Source organism: Neovison vison, chromosome 13, assembly GCF_020171115.1.
Source record: "Neovison vison isolate M4711 chromosome 13, ASM_NN_V1, whole genome shotgun sequence".
NCBI classification, from domain to species: domain Eukaryota; kingdom Metazoa; phylum Chordata; class Mammalia; order Carnivora; family Mustelidae; genus Neogale; species Neogale vison.
Window position 1 is genome coordinate 112,284,249 of NC_058103.1, and position 14,789 is coordinate 112,299,037.

Consider the following 14,789-nt stretch of genomic DNA (forward strand, 5'->3'; position numbering starts at 1 on the left):
TTTGGCTAAAAGGATGGAAGTCCTTGCCTCTGGGGGTGAAGACATTAGATTTGACCCAGAAGGCGCTATGTTTTACTCAAAGAAAGGACAAGAGCCTAGGATCTCTGAGACTGGGGACCGGCACAGACTTTTCTGGAAAGTCTTCTGTAAAGATCTTCTGTGAGGCATTGCAGTCCATGTGGTGTCTCTGGCAATGACTCCACTCTTGCCTTGCGGCTTGAGAGCAGCCACAGAACGTCCATAACTAATGTTCCAGACACACTGGATTGGGAGAATATGGGGGGGGGGAGGTCCATTTGGCCCATGGGTGGTAGTTTCCCCCACCCCAGATCTGCCACACAATGGATGATGGGGGAGAGGGCTCTTCTTGTCCAGTGGCAGAGTGGGAAGACACGGGGCTCTATCCTGCCTGACCCCGGGCCCTGCCTATGAAAGGGAAAAGAAGTTGATATGAGATTGGCCAACAATGAAGGCCTCAGCAAGAATTCCCTTCCCCACCCTATTTCTCTGTCTGCCTCAAGCTTCGCACAACACGTTTGTCTGCGGTTGAATCCCATGTACATGTTTTTTGGCTGAGTCAGTTGCCATTGCCTGATGGGTATATCTTGCGGGTTATATACCACATAGATGCTCATCTTGTTCAGGCCAAGACCATGGCCACATTTGGGCTTCTCCTGAGTTAGCAGAGGATCTGGCATGTGTGGACTTCAGGATGAGGATGATTCAGCCCTAATCAATGTTATGGAGCACCTGGCATCCTAGGCCCTCTGTGGCAATGGCATGGGCCTGGCCTAGGCCACTTATGCCATCGCAGTGGAGAAGCCTAGCTTTTTCCATCTTCCTCTACCTTCTGTCAGCACATGGGTTTCCCACCGACCATGTCTTTGCAGACAAACTGTGAGATGGCCCATGGCTTGGGACTCCATTGACATCCAGAGGCTCAATGTAACCAGTGTCAGAGGCTTCTGGGGTCCTGACATGACATTTATTTCCAGAATATGCCCCATGAAGAGTCCCATGAGAGTGCCGGAGCTCAGGAAAGATCTGCAGGTGCTGAGGTGGGATCGCCGGGGGTCTGAGTGGAGGGCGGTGGTCAGCTGGCGCTTCCAGTTCTGGGTTTGTGGCAGGGCGGCCACCAAAGTTGGCAGTGGCCTCAGGGGAGTGTACAGTTTCTCCCCTTCTGTGGGTTCTGTGCAGCTCCAAATGGCACGGTTTCCTCCGGGGGAGGGGGGAGGCAGGCGGTCTCCTGGGGTGTGGCTCAGAGGTCCCCAGCCTGCGGGCTTTTAGGGCCAAGATTCTGTGGATGGAAGCATGGGAACCCAACCCGGGGTTGGGGTTCAGGCCGGGGGCCTGGCAGGGCCCACCTGACACCAATGAAGCAGGCTCCCTGGGGGCTGAGTAGAGGATGGGTTTTGCTGGCATTCAGAAGCAACTGGCGCCACATGTGCACTCGCCTTTTAGAGCACTTTCCCATAGGCTTCGGGCAACACCACGCAGGACCCCAGATTGCACCCAATTGGCTCCCTCAAAGGCCCCTGTCACCGGAAGGCAGTTTGCCAGGGCTGTAAGGCCAATTCTCACAAGCTTTCTGCCCAAATCCACATCGATTTGGGCAGAGAGCTCTTGAGAATTGGCCGGTGCCAGGAGGTGATTTGGGCCATACGCTGGCCCCATGGTGAGAGCGCTTGCCCTAGGAGACTGCAAGCCAGGCACATGGGGCTCCGGGAGGCTCCCCACGGAGGCGACATCCCCAGGGGCAGAGCTGAGTTAGGGTGTGAGCCTGAGCCTCAGGCCTGTTTTTTTGTTTGTTTGTTTGTTTTTTGGGGGGTTTTTTTTTGGCAGAAGGGACACCGAAGTTGAGGGTTGCCTGAGGTGGGCGTGCAGGTTTCTCCGGCTCTGAGGGTTTTGCACAGCTCCAAATGGCGTGGTTTCCTACTCTGTGGCAAGCTGTGTCCTGTGGTGTGGCTCAGATGTCCTGAATCTGGAGGGCTTAGGGGACAGGCCCCTGGGGATGGAAGCCTGCAAAGCCAACCTAGGGTTTGGGTTAGGGCCTAAGGACATGTCAGGCCCCATCTGCCAGTGCTGAAACTGGCATCCCAGGGGGCTGTGGAAAGGGAGGTTTTGGCCACACATGCACCTGGCTTTTAGAGCGCTTTCACGCAGGGTTTGGGCCGTGACAACTCTGGACCTCTGGCCAGGCCCAATCGGCTCCTCTGAAGGACTGCGCAGCTGGAAGGGAGTTCACTGGGGGTTTCCGGTCAATTCTCATGAGCTTTCTGCCCCAGTCATTCTTGATTGGGGCACAAAGCTCATGAGAATTGACCGGTGTTATGCAGTGATTCAGACCAAACTAGCACCCACTGCTGAGCACCACTTTCTGGCTCAGTGTGTTGCAATCATCCAGGAATCTGGGTCAGGGACACCCAGTTTCATGGGTGGTGAAGTCAGAAGGAGGCTTTGGGAATTCTCCTGGATAGAGGCATGCTGGTGGCTTCAAGGGCTTGGCGTCAGGAACCCTGGGGTAAATTTCACGCCTGACACTGGGCGAGTCAGGTTATCCCCCAGGTTCTCTGTTTCCTCCTTAGGAAATTGCTGGCAGGGAAGGTTCCACTCAAAGCAGAACCCTCCTGCACTGTCGCTGGGCATGCAGGCTGTTGCAGGGACTCTGCAAAAGAGTATGGTGGCTTAAAAAAAAAAGAAAAAGAAAAAAAAAGGGAGAGAGTATGGTGGTTCCTCCAAAAGCTAAGCATTCAGGAGGTGGCCTTTTCTCTTTCTCATGAATGATTTGGGCCAGTGTAATTTTGGAAGAAGGAGGGGATCCCAGAGCTTTGCGACAGATGGGAGTTCCAGGTCTGCTTAGGGCTGACAGGGGTCCCTGAGGTGAGCTGAGCTAAGGGCATGGCAGGCCTGATCTGCCAGTGCTGAGGTGGGTGCTGGGGTGCTGAATTTAGGGTGGGGTCAAGCGGCGTGTCAGGCTGCGGGTTTGTAGCCAGGGGGCTGCAGAGTTGGGGGTGCTCTCAAGGGGGCATGCAGGTTTCGCGGGCTCTGAAGGGTTCTGCACAGCTTCAAACGGCACAGTTTCCATCTGGGTGGCAAGCAGACTCCTGGGGTATGGCTCTGGGGTCCGGAATCTGGAGGGCTTGGGGGACAGACCCGTGGGGACGGAAGCCTGAAAATCCAACCTAGGGTTCGGGAAAGGGTCTAGGGTCATGGAAGGCCCGATCTGCCAGTGCTGAAAACGAAACCCCAGGGGGCTGAGTAGAGGGAGGGATTGGCCACCTGTGCTCCTGGCTTCTAGAACACTTTCTCACAGGGTTCCGGCCGCGACCACTTGGGACTTCGGGCCTGGCCTGGGCAGCTTCCCCGAAGGCCCACGCAGCCGGAAGTGAGTTCTGCTGGGGGTTTCCGGCCAAATCTCATGAGCATTTTGCCCAAATTGACACTGCTTTAGGTAGAAAACTCATGAGAATTGGCCGGCGTTGTGCGGTGATTCGGCCGCGCTGGCGCCCGCTGTTCAGAGCACTTTCTCGCCACGTGTGTGTTGCAGTCACGTGGGAACTCGGCGGGACCCATTCGACTCCCCTGAGGCCCACCGCTGAGGGGAGCTTTCCAGGGCCAGAGTTGAGGGAGGGGCTCGGTCTCCATGTCTGTGGCCCAGTGGGGCACCGAAGGTGAGGGTGGCCTGGGGGGTGGGGGAGGATATATGCTGGTTTCTCCCTCTCTGAGGGTTTGTGCAGCTCCAAATGGCACAGTATCCTCCTGGGTGGCAGACGAAGTCCTAGGTTGTGGTTCAGGGGTCCCCAGTCTAGAGGGCTTGGGGGCCAGGCCTCTTGGAATTAGGATTAGGGGCTAGGGGCATGGCAGGACCAATCTGCCAGCGCTTAGGCGGGATCCCAGGGGTGCGGAGTTGAGGACAGGCATCACCCGGCGCGTCAGGGTCCGGGTTGGTGACCAGGGATCCACCGAATGTTGGGGTGGCCTCGGGGAGGCATGCAGGTTTCTCCCAGTGTCACAGTTCTGCATTCCAAATGGCAGTTTCCATCTGGGTGGCAGGAGGACACCTGGGGTGTTGGTCTGGGACCAGAAACTGGAGATCTTGGGGGACATGACCCTTTGGACGGAAGCCTGAATACACACCTAGGGTTCGGATAGGGTCTAGGGGCATATCAGGCCCGATCTGCCAGCGCTGAGACGGGCACTCCAGGGGGTTGAGTAGACGAAGTGTTTGGCCACGTGTGCGCATGGCTTTTAGAGCACCTCCACACAGGGTTCGTGCGGGACCACTCGAGACCACGGGCAGGCACAGGAGGCTCCCCTGAAATCCCGCACAGCTGGAAGCGAGTTCGCTGGGGCTTTCAGGCCTATTCTCACGAGGTGTCTGCCCCAATGGGCATGGATTTGGGCAGAAAGCTTGTGAGAATTTGCTGGCTTTGGGCGGCGATGCTGGCCCCGCGCTAGCCCAGTGCTGAGAGCTCTTTCTCCTAGGGGCGTGTTGCGGGCATGCCAGGCGGAGAGCTGGACCCACCCCACGTGTATCCCAGAGGCCCCCCGCAGAGGTGAGCTTGGGGCGGGGGGTGGGGGGGGGCGGGTGCAGAGGGAGTTATGGTGTGAGCCTGACCTTCAGCCTCTGGCTCCTTTTGGCAGAAGGGGGCGCTGAATGTGAGCCAAATGCGATTGGGCTCTGCACCCCCAGCCCGAGAATCCTTGTGAAGCCACCAGCCATCAGCAACATCTGTAATGCATACCACATGCTTGAGGAATACGTTCTGGCCCAAGTTTAGTTTTAAAAAGGGAATTTTGAGGGCGCCTGGGTGGCTCATTGGGTTATAGCCTCTGCCTCCAGCTCAGGTCATGATCCCTGGGTCCTTGGATGGAGCCCCACCTCGGGCTGTCTGCTCAACGGGGAGTCTGCTTCCCTTCCTCTCTCTACCTGCCTCTCTGCCTACTTGTGATCTCTGTCTGTCAAATAAATAAATAAAATCTTAAAAAAAAAAAAAAGGAGGGGGGAGAATTTTGTCTTGCACGTGGATTTCTGCAATTTTTGTGGAAGGGGTAGTACCATGCAGAGGAGGAATAGGCGCAAGCAATGAAGCCTAGGCAGACCCGGGTTCCAATTCCTCGGCCACCAGAAGCTGTGTGTTCGTGAGTAAGTGTCCCAATCTGGTGGGACTTGGCTCTCCCAGGTGGAAAATGCAGAGAACAGTACCCAGCTGTCAAAGCGGCTCCAGGTATTAAATAATGCTGCCCAGGAGAGACTTTCTTAGTGTGAATACAGCAACACCCATTACAGCCACTGGAAAACAGCCGAATTTGATGCTCATTTATTGGTCGCTTATGTTGAAAGCCTGGCCACATCCACTCCAACTGATCCTTTTGGGACTCTCCCATTCTGCAAATGCACAGCATTTTGTAAAGTCCACGGGACTCGTGTGTCCCCAGTACCCAGAGCACACAATGGGTGCTCAAGAAATACTTGTGCTTTTTGGTTTTATTATTTTTTTAAGATTTATTATTTATTTGAGAGAGACAGGGAGAACGTGAGCAGAGAGGGAGAAGCACACTCTCCGCTGAACAAGGAGCCTAGTGTGGGGCTCAATCCCAGGACGCTGAGTTCATGACCTGAGCCAAAGGCAGACACTTTACTGACTGAGCCACCCAGGCACCCCAAGAAGTATTTGTTGAATAAGGGGAGATGGATGGCCTAAACCCATTTGAAGGAGTAGCTCTTCCATAGGCCAAAGATAAGCAGATGCTGTGGTGTTTGACCTTCGGTCTCTCCAGTCCAGAAGTCAGTGCTCGTTAAGGGCAGACATCGTTGGTGGCCTCATCCACGTTTGTTCCCTCTTGTGTCTCTGCTCACAGAATCTCAACCGTGCCCAGAGCAGCTGTGAGTCCAGCACTTGGTGGTGGATCTTGATTGGTTCACACTAATCATGACAATCCTTTCTCTGTCTTCCCAGTTTCCCTTCTAGGTAGGAATGGCTGTGCAGCCCATTTTGGCCAATGAGATCTAAGTGGAAGCCTGTTGGGTATGTGAGAGGTTTCTGGGAAAGTGTTAGCTTTTTGGGTACACGGAGGCCAATGCACCTGCAACTGTCCTTCCTCCTTCCTCTCCTGAAGGTGGATGTGATAGCTGGAGCAGGAGAAGCTATCTTGTAACCATGAGGAAGAGGCCAAGAGAACTGCAAAGAAGCTGGTGCCAAAACTGCTGAGTCACTAGCCAATGCCACCCAGATTTCTTGTTGTAAAGGAAAAATAAATCCCTCAGTCAGGGTAGTCAGACTTACTTTTACATGTGGGCAATGAAAGCCTGAATGATACACAGGTTGTCTTTTTTTTCTGTTTGAATAAATTGAATCCCATATGACAGATGAGCAGAGGCTTAAGAGTTTCAGAACCTCTACATTTCCTTGACTAAAGGGGTAAACTGGTAGATTAAGTCCAAGAATCTGAATTTTATTTTATTTATTTATTTATTTAATTTTTTTAAAGAATCTGAATTTTAAAGAAGACTTTTATAAAGAATCTCAGGGGTCATGTGCTCACCTTCTCAATAAAAAGAAGAAAACCTGCAACTTTCTTAGTGGTGAATGCCTCATTTTCAAAGCAGCAGCTTCACCCTCCTACTTGCTAGAAATACAGAATCTCAGGTCCCACCCAGCATTCACCACCTCAGAACCTTAAATTTAACAAGATCCCAGGTCATTCATATACATGTGAAAGAGGAAGACCCATCCTTCTCAGTGGTTCTCAGTCCTGGCTAGAACTTCTTGGGAATGCCTTAAAACCACCAACGGCCGGTCCCCATCCCAATCAACTGCTATATCCAAGAGTGGGGGTTCCCCACACCACTTAAATAAACCAAAAGTCCCAGTTGATTTCATCACACAACAAGGCTTCAAGAAAACTCAAGACAGCCCCTGCCATTGGATAGCCATGTTTTTGGTCAGGTTACTTATTCTCTTTGGATCCCAATTTAATTTATCCATAAAATGGTCACAAAACAAAGCACTTGCCTCATAAGCGTTGCTGCGAAGATTAAGCTGAATTATGTAAAGGATCTGGATAATGCTTGGCACAAAGCAGCTGTTCAATAAATTGGGGTTTCCTAGCCTTGATGTTGATAATGATTACCTGGGGAATGGGCTAGCCATCCTGCGCTCTCCTCTGGGGGAGGCACACATGTGTGGGAGGGAGACCTGAATGAGCATTCCAGGTGGTTCTTACCACTAAAACAAAACAAAACAAAAAAATTTTAAGGGGGCTCCACACGGGGCTTGAACTCAGGACCTTGACATCAGACCTGAGCTGAAATCAAGAGTTGGACGCTTACCTGACTGAGCTGCCTAGGTGTCCCAATCATTAGACAAATTGGAAAAACATTGCCAAAATGTGAGTTCTCCTTATCTTCTTTTTGTTCTTTATCTGCACGCCCTTTTTATTTTAGAAAACTTCAAACTTCAGAAAAGTATAATGTAATGAACACCACATACCATTCACTAATAAATACCAAAGGGCATTTTACTTTATTTGCATATATTCTCTCTCTCCACATGTGTGAACACACACAATTTTACCGACCTACATGAATGTGCATTGCACACATTGTGACCTTCATCCCTAAATAGTGTGGCAGGTGCATACTCCTGCTTGACCAAATACTACCATCGCGTCCAAGAAGTTCTACAAGGATTCAACGGCATCATTTTAAGTATGGTCCATATTTAAGATTTCTCTCTGTTGATCACTCTTTTTTCAGTATCTCACTGTCTGTTGAAATGTCTTTTTCCATTGTTTTTTTTTTTTTTTTTTAAATTTATTTGATAGACAGAGATCACAAGTTGTCAGAGAGGCAGGCAGAGAGAGAGGAGGAAGCAGGCTCCCTGCTGAGCAGAGAGCCCGATGCGGGGCTTGATCCCAGGAACCTGGGATCATGACCTGAGCCGAAAGCAGAGGCTTAACCCACTGAGCCACCCAGGCGCCCCTCTTTTTCCATTGTTAAGCCTCTCTGTTATGGGACTCACGTCTAACTCCCTGTCCCTTCCCTCTGCTAATGTGCTGGAGGGGTCCAGAATCTTTTCTGCCCCTGGCTGTCCCTGAGATGTCTGAGAGATGGTTGAAGACAGTTTCCCCTCCAGACCCCTCCACCCCCATCCTGGCCACCATCCTCTGGACCCTTTCCTGAGGGTGGATGAGCTTGTATGATGTGCAGTGCCTACAGCTGTAAGACCGAGGGTTCCGCCTGGAGTCTGAACCCTGGAACAGGGCAGGCTTGCTGTCTCCATCTCGGTGGCAGCTGTGTATCTTCAAATGGGTCAGAGGGAGCCTGAGTAAGCTACACAGCATTGCACTTCTTCACCAGCAGCTAAGTATGCCATCCAGTGCTTGTGCAATTATGTCCATTGGTCGGAATCGATGTGGAGAAAGAGACCAGAACCAACATATGCTGGGACCATAGAACATGTGCGGCCCCTCGGAGATGGCTGTAGAATCCTAGAGCCCCTGAGGCTTCGTGGGAGACTCTGCATCTCAATGCTCTTGTTTCCGGAAGGGGAGAATATTACAGCTTCCTAGGTTTGCTCTGAAGATTTGCTAAGAATGCTCAGCCCTGATTTGGGTGTTGATGAAAGAATGAGATTTGGGGGACGCCTGGGTGGCTCAGTTGGTTAAGCAGCTGCCTTCGGCTCAGGTCATGATCCCAGCGTCCTGGGATAGAGTCCCACATCGGGCTCCTTGCTCGGCAGGGAGCCTGCTTCTCCCTCTGCCTCTGCCTGCCTCTCTGTCTGCCTGTGCTTGCTCTCTCTCCCCCTCTCTCTGTCAAATAAATAAATAAAATCTTTAAAAAAAAAAAAAAGAATGAGATTTGGGGTCCTGAGAATGTTTCAGCAATGGCTGCATGATGCTGTGAATGTACTAAATACCACTGCCCTGCACGCTTCAAAATGGCTAAAATAGTGAATTTTATGTTAAGTGACTTTTACCACCATCAAAAAGAGACGAGACTGTGTGGAGATTTTCCAGGCAGAGAAGGTGGGTGGGAAGCACATTTTAGACACAGAAATGAGTTTCAAGGAGTTACGGATGTAACTTGATGGAGGGGTGCCTGGGCGGTTCAGTGGGTTAAATCTCTGCCTTCTGCTCAGCTCATGATCTCAGGGTCCTGGGATCGAGCCGCGCATCAGGCTCTCTGCTCGGTGGGGAGCCTGCTTCCCCCTCCTTCTCTGCCTGACTCTCTGCTTACTTGTGATCTCTGTCTGTCAAATAAATAAATAAAATCTTAAAAAAAAGAGAGAGAGAGAGAGAGTTACGGATGGAACACTATGCAGGACACCGTCAAGGGCAGACACCACCCAAGATGTTTCCCGTGCAGGATGACTTTCAGTGGGCACTAGGACCTTATTAGTCACCAAGATAGACTGAAAGATTTTTTTCAAACACTTTTCTAACCTCAAGACCAAGGTGAAATCAGCCCAAGGGGAGTTGGAAGAAGTTTGACTCAGTTGAAGAGACTGGGGCCGCATTGAATGGACCAGTGGGTCCCAACCTTTCCTGCCTCCTGGGGAAGGTTGAAGGAAGTAGCTGGAGATGGGCATTCCTGGGGGTGCTGCATGCACTTGAATAGCTTTTTTTTTTTTTTTTTTAATTTATTTGTTTGATAGAAGGAGAGCATGAGAGCACCAGCAGGTCAGTGGCAGAAGGAAAGGAAAAAGCAGGCTCCCCTCTGAGCAGGGAGCCCGAGGCGGGGGTCTGTCCCTCAACCCTGGGATCATGACCTGAGCTGAAGGCAGTTGCTTAACCAACTGAGCCACCCAGGTGCCCCTAAATAGTTTATCCTAAGCTCCTCAGGCGTTTCTAACATACAGTCCATGTTGAGGGCCGGCATAGAGATAAAGCAGCGTGAAGCCCAACATCCGTGGTAGGGAAGGCATTCTCTCTGTTCTCCAAGTGGCCCCCACAGTGCGCAGAGCTCACAGCCAGAGCTCTAAAGGCCTTGGTTCTTCTCAGAGGGAGCTCTCCGAAGCCACGTGTGTAGAAATGGAATAAGGCCCCAAAAAACACAGACATGTTAACAGCACGGATCTTTTAACCAGTTTATTGTATTTTTACAATCATAAAAATAAATTAGTCATACACAAAAATAGTTGTCGTTTTTGCTGAAGAGAAAACAGATCGCATTTACTCACAGAATTCACCTTCGACCCCCAGCCGACCTCCTTCAACAATAATTTAAGGGTCTAAGGGTGACATGGAGGCAGTGGCGTATTTAGTAAGTTTCTTGCTCCTGCTTGTGCAGGGGACAGGACAACCCAGAGCCCCCACCCCGGTGAGCCCAGCGGGGCGCACCCCCCCACCGCCACAGGCCCTGCCTCACCCATGGCTCTGACCAGGCCTCCCAAGGAACAGTGTTGGTGAGTCTACGATGGAGGCAAGACCAAGAGAAGGGATGAAAAGAAGACCCTTATATCCGTCTCCAACTAAGTGTAACAGGAAGGCAGAGTATATGAGCAAACATAATATGTAAGATGAAAAGTTGGCGAGGCAGAAAGACCTGTTTCAGGTACAAGGCCAGGACTAAGAGCCCCTGAACGCGTCGGAAAGCAGAGTGATTTATATTCGATATTGAAACCCAAATAATTTGGCTAGTCAGTATACTAAATCATAACTATGACCTCAGAATAGGATGTCATGTCGCAACTTTGCAGGAAGCTGGGTTAGTAGGACCAAATGATTTTACACAAATGTGGATTGTATATGTAAATAAATACCTATTAGGTCCCTTTAAAATTAACATATTCTAAATAATAGAACTACTTTTGTGTAGTGACTCATTCTGCTCATAGAGTTCAGAATACACACTTCCTATAAACATCTTGTATTTACAAAGAACAAAATAATAACTTATAACAAAGTATATCCTTCTGTCAAACTGAACTGAGGGTCAAGGAGCTGGAAATTAGTTTACGTAACAGAACGGCTTTCCTCTCATGAGGCAAAGCGTTCAACTTCCAGAAGATGCTGAGAAACTCGCCTGGAACTTTCCACTCTCTTGTGGGCGCCCTTCCTCAGCACATCAATGGAACTCTCTGTTACCCACCGAAGAGAACCAGGAGTATGGGATGGTTCGGGGTGGAGAATGACTTTGCTCCAGGAAAGGTGCGGCAAAGCAAGGTGAGTTGAGAAACAGAGAAGGTATTTAGAGGGACTAGTCTAGTCCAGCTACTGCTCTTTAAATGTGTGACCCTGGGCAGGAAACTAGCCATCGGGATGCTGGGTTACTTGTCCACAAAGCAGGACCCAACAGGGCAGCTCTGGCCAAACTGCTAGTGGTTCTGAGATTTGAGGCCCCATTCACCTCAGGTGAGGGGTGCAACACTGGGATCAAAATGGCGGACTCAGAAATGGGAAGTGGCTCAGACGAGGCAAATCACTCAAAGCTGTTCTACTGACAGAGTCACTAAAGCCTAGACTCATAAGGGACCTTCTAAGTCATATTGCCTCAGCTGGGTGCTTGACTCCCCTTTCCAGCACCTCTGATGAATGGCTATTGCAATTCCGCTGAGACCATCAGGGACTGGACAGCCCTCTACCTTCAGGGGCTTTCACCTGTGGAAAGTTGGTTCTTCTGCAGGAGCTAAAGTCTGTCTCCCTGTAGCTTTTATCTCCTGGCCTCAGGGTTGCTCTCATAGTACTAGCCCATCTCAGAGTGCCGTCCCACCCCTTTCCCTCTCCAGGCTAATCATGAAGTCCTCTCCACCATTTCTAACTCTCTACAGCCCCTCCTCAGGATTGGGCGTGCTGATCTCAAGGCTACCCAGCACCAGTGTTCTTCAAGTGTGGTTCCAGCAATCACAACCCCAGTATGGCAGGACCCTCCCTAATGTTTTCTCCTTAGGTAGCCCAAGTACCTCAGTGTGTGTGTGTGTGTGTGTGTGTGTGAGAGAGAGAGAGAGAGAGAGAGAGATTTGGAGTGTTTCCATCCCACTTCCTTAACTCACACTTAGCTGAGCCCACTGAAACTCTTACATCTCCACCTCATATTGGTAGTTTTGTTTTTGTTTTAATTCCAAAGCTAGACTTAGGTTGCTTCCTGGTGAATTCCTAAGATCTGGGTTTTGGTCTAGTCTCCCAGATCTCTTTGGATCATGAACCCTCACTGTCCCTAATTTCACATCCTCCACGTTTCATCAGTAAGGTGTTCAACTTCCCATCAGAGCCGTATTAAGGATGTTTTCTACGGCAAGCGTCAACTGTTGGCCTCCACCTGCCAGGCTGATACAGGTTCTTCCAGGTTTGATTTTTTTTAGCCTGTTTTAAGGAAAGCCATATTTCTTTTTGCCACTTCTATTTATGCCTTCTACATTAGGAAGTCCATATTCAAATTCTGAAATGGCTCAGTTAAAAAAAGAAAAAGAGAAAGGTTCAAGAAGGTTTAAGAAGATACTAGTATTACCTGGATTTCTCTCTGCCAAAGAGCAGCTGTCCCAGACCCACCGTTAATGAACTCAGAGGACTCCCGACTCCCTCTAGTGGTCGGGTTTACAAGCTTGCTTTACTGTGTCTTGGGCTGTTTGTTTCCTATGGGGGAAAAATGTGAGTCCCAGTGGGGGGTGGCAGGCTGGAGCACACTGAATTACCTTTATCTGGGGTGCAGGGTGCACGCTTTCCTTTCCCAATAAGTGAAAGTAAAATAGCCAACTCTTTCTTCTTGGAGCTTTGTTGACTTTTGTGAAAAAACAGGTAACACCTTCGGTTCATCAAGTTTTAAAATTTGGAGTCTGGAATGAGGTGATCCAGGACACAGAAAAAAGAAAAACAGCATTAAAATGTAACTTCCAATTCTGGAAGTGGCCAGTTAAGGGAACATGGAGGGGGATAGAGAAAGAGATGGTAGATCATGGCAAAGAAAGGGTGCGGAGGAAGGGAGAAAGAGGCATCTCTGTGGGGAGAGTCGTCAGAAGGTGAGCATTCCTCCAATCTGTTCCTCCCTGGGAACACCGAGGGACCTTCTCAGACGTGTTGTGCGAAGGACAAAGGCATTTAGATGTTGACATAACAAACCAGGAAGTCAGCAGAAACTGGATTTGGAAGACAGATAAGTCATTAAAATGCCTGTTCTAGTAATTTATAGCCTTTCCAGAGATGAATGGAATCCAAGAACAGCTCTACTATTTGTTGGAAGAGAAAAAAAAGACCCTTAGTTTGGGTACATTTTCCTCCCAAAGACGCACAAACGCATTTGCTCTGACTCAGTTCCACCATTGGCGGGATGGTCATTCTCATGGAAGATCCTGTCCTTTTTAAACAACTGTTGGGTAACATCTGGGGGCCACAGAGCACAAAGAGATGACAAAGAGACCAAGCCAGCATTGACAGAGTCATCATGAGAACCCTGAGTTGGAAGGACCCAGGATGCTGAACTCCTACCTGATGAAGACGTCCCCTTTCAGGCAGAGCCATTGCCCATGTAGGGTGGCCCAAACCTCTGTTGGGCAGGCTGGACGGCTCAAGGTTTTCCCTCATTGTGAGCCAAAATCAGCCTTTCTCTGCTCCCATTAATCTTGTTCCTCCCTTCAGCATGTTAAGAAAACCTCCTCCAAGGAATCCTTCAAATGAGTGGCTTATTCAGTAAGATCTGAAAGCGGCTACATAGAAGTAACTCTTCTCTTGTGGCAAAAAGCAAAAGTAGGTGGTGAGAGAGAGAGAGTGCATGGGACAGAAACCATCCGTTTGGCTTCTCTGGTCTTTTTGTGCTTGGTGGGCAAGGGAATCAGGGTCTCTGCCATATTGCACAAGTTGTGCTGTGTACAAAGGAGAAGAGATGGGCGTGCTTTTGCAAAATGGTGGCTGTGCTCTCCAAGAAGAGAAGAATGAGTACGGGATGGACGGGGCTAGGTAGAGAGAGAGAGGGAGGGGGCTTTGTGATCTGGCTCACTGAAATCCCCTAAATGCCAGGGTGTAAGGAAACCAGAGATAAGGGAACACACCAGACCACCCTGCCTGGAGGGTAGGGGGTAGGGCTCCTCTTTTATGACTGTCACCTGTGACCAACAAAGAAAAACCTGACCCTAAACAAGTAAGCCACTAAAGATGTTATCACTAGTCCTTATGTGAACCAAGATGTCACAAGAACTGATAAGGCCACTAGCTCCCTGGTCAGTTCTAAAAAAAAAATAAACAGTTAGCAGAGGCCTAATGTTAACAACCCTGGCCAGACCCCTCTTGCTGCTAAGAGCTTTCTCTGTACCCTTGCTTAACAGAACTGTATTGCTTTACCCACTCCTCTTTCAGAGAGATTCATTCTTCAACTCACTGAGACAAGAACCTAGCTCTCTGGCTTCAAGAACAGCCATGAAAAGGCAGACAGAATTTCTGAAAGGGAAGGATAGTGAGAATCGAACAGTGTGTCAGATTAGGCCGGTGGTACTCCTCCCAGAAACTTGAAGCATCACCAAATTAGCAGGTTTTTGGGTTAAAGGCCTCACAGAGGAAACTCTGTTACTAAGAATCGAGGCATACTTTAAAAGAGAAATTGACCTAGGACTAAATAGGGCAGATTTCCTGCAGTTTACAACTTGTTTAGCCTGATAGTTTCCTTAATTTTCTTAATTGGCAATCTTTTCTTAATTGGTAAAAGAATGCATACATATATAAAATCACCTTTGAACAACATGGGTTTGAACTGCATGGGTCCCACGTATACAGAGATTTTTTTCTGATAAATACCGCAGAGCCCTGTACCTGTATTTTCTTTTCCTTGTGATTTTCTTCATGACATTTCCTTTGTCTAG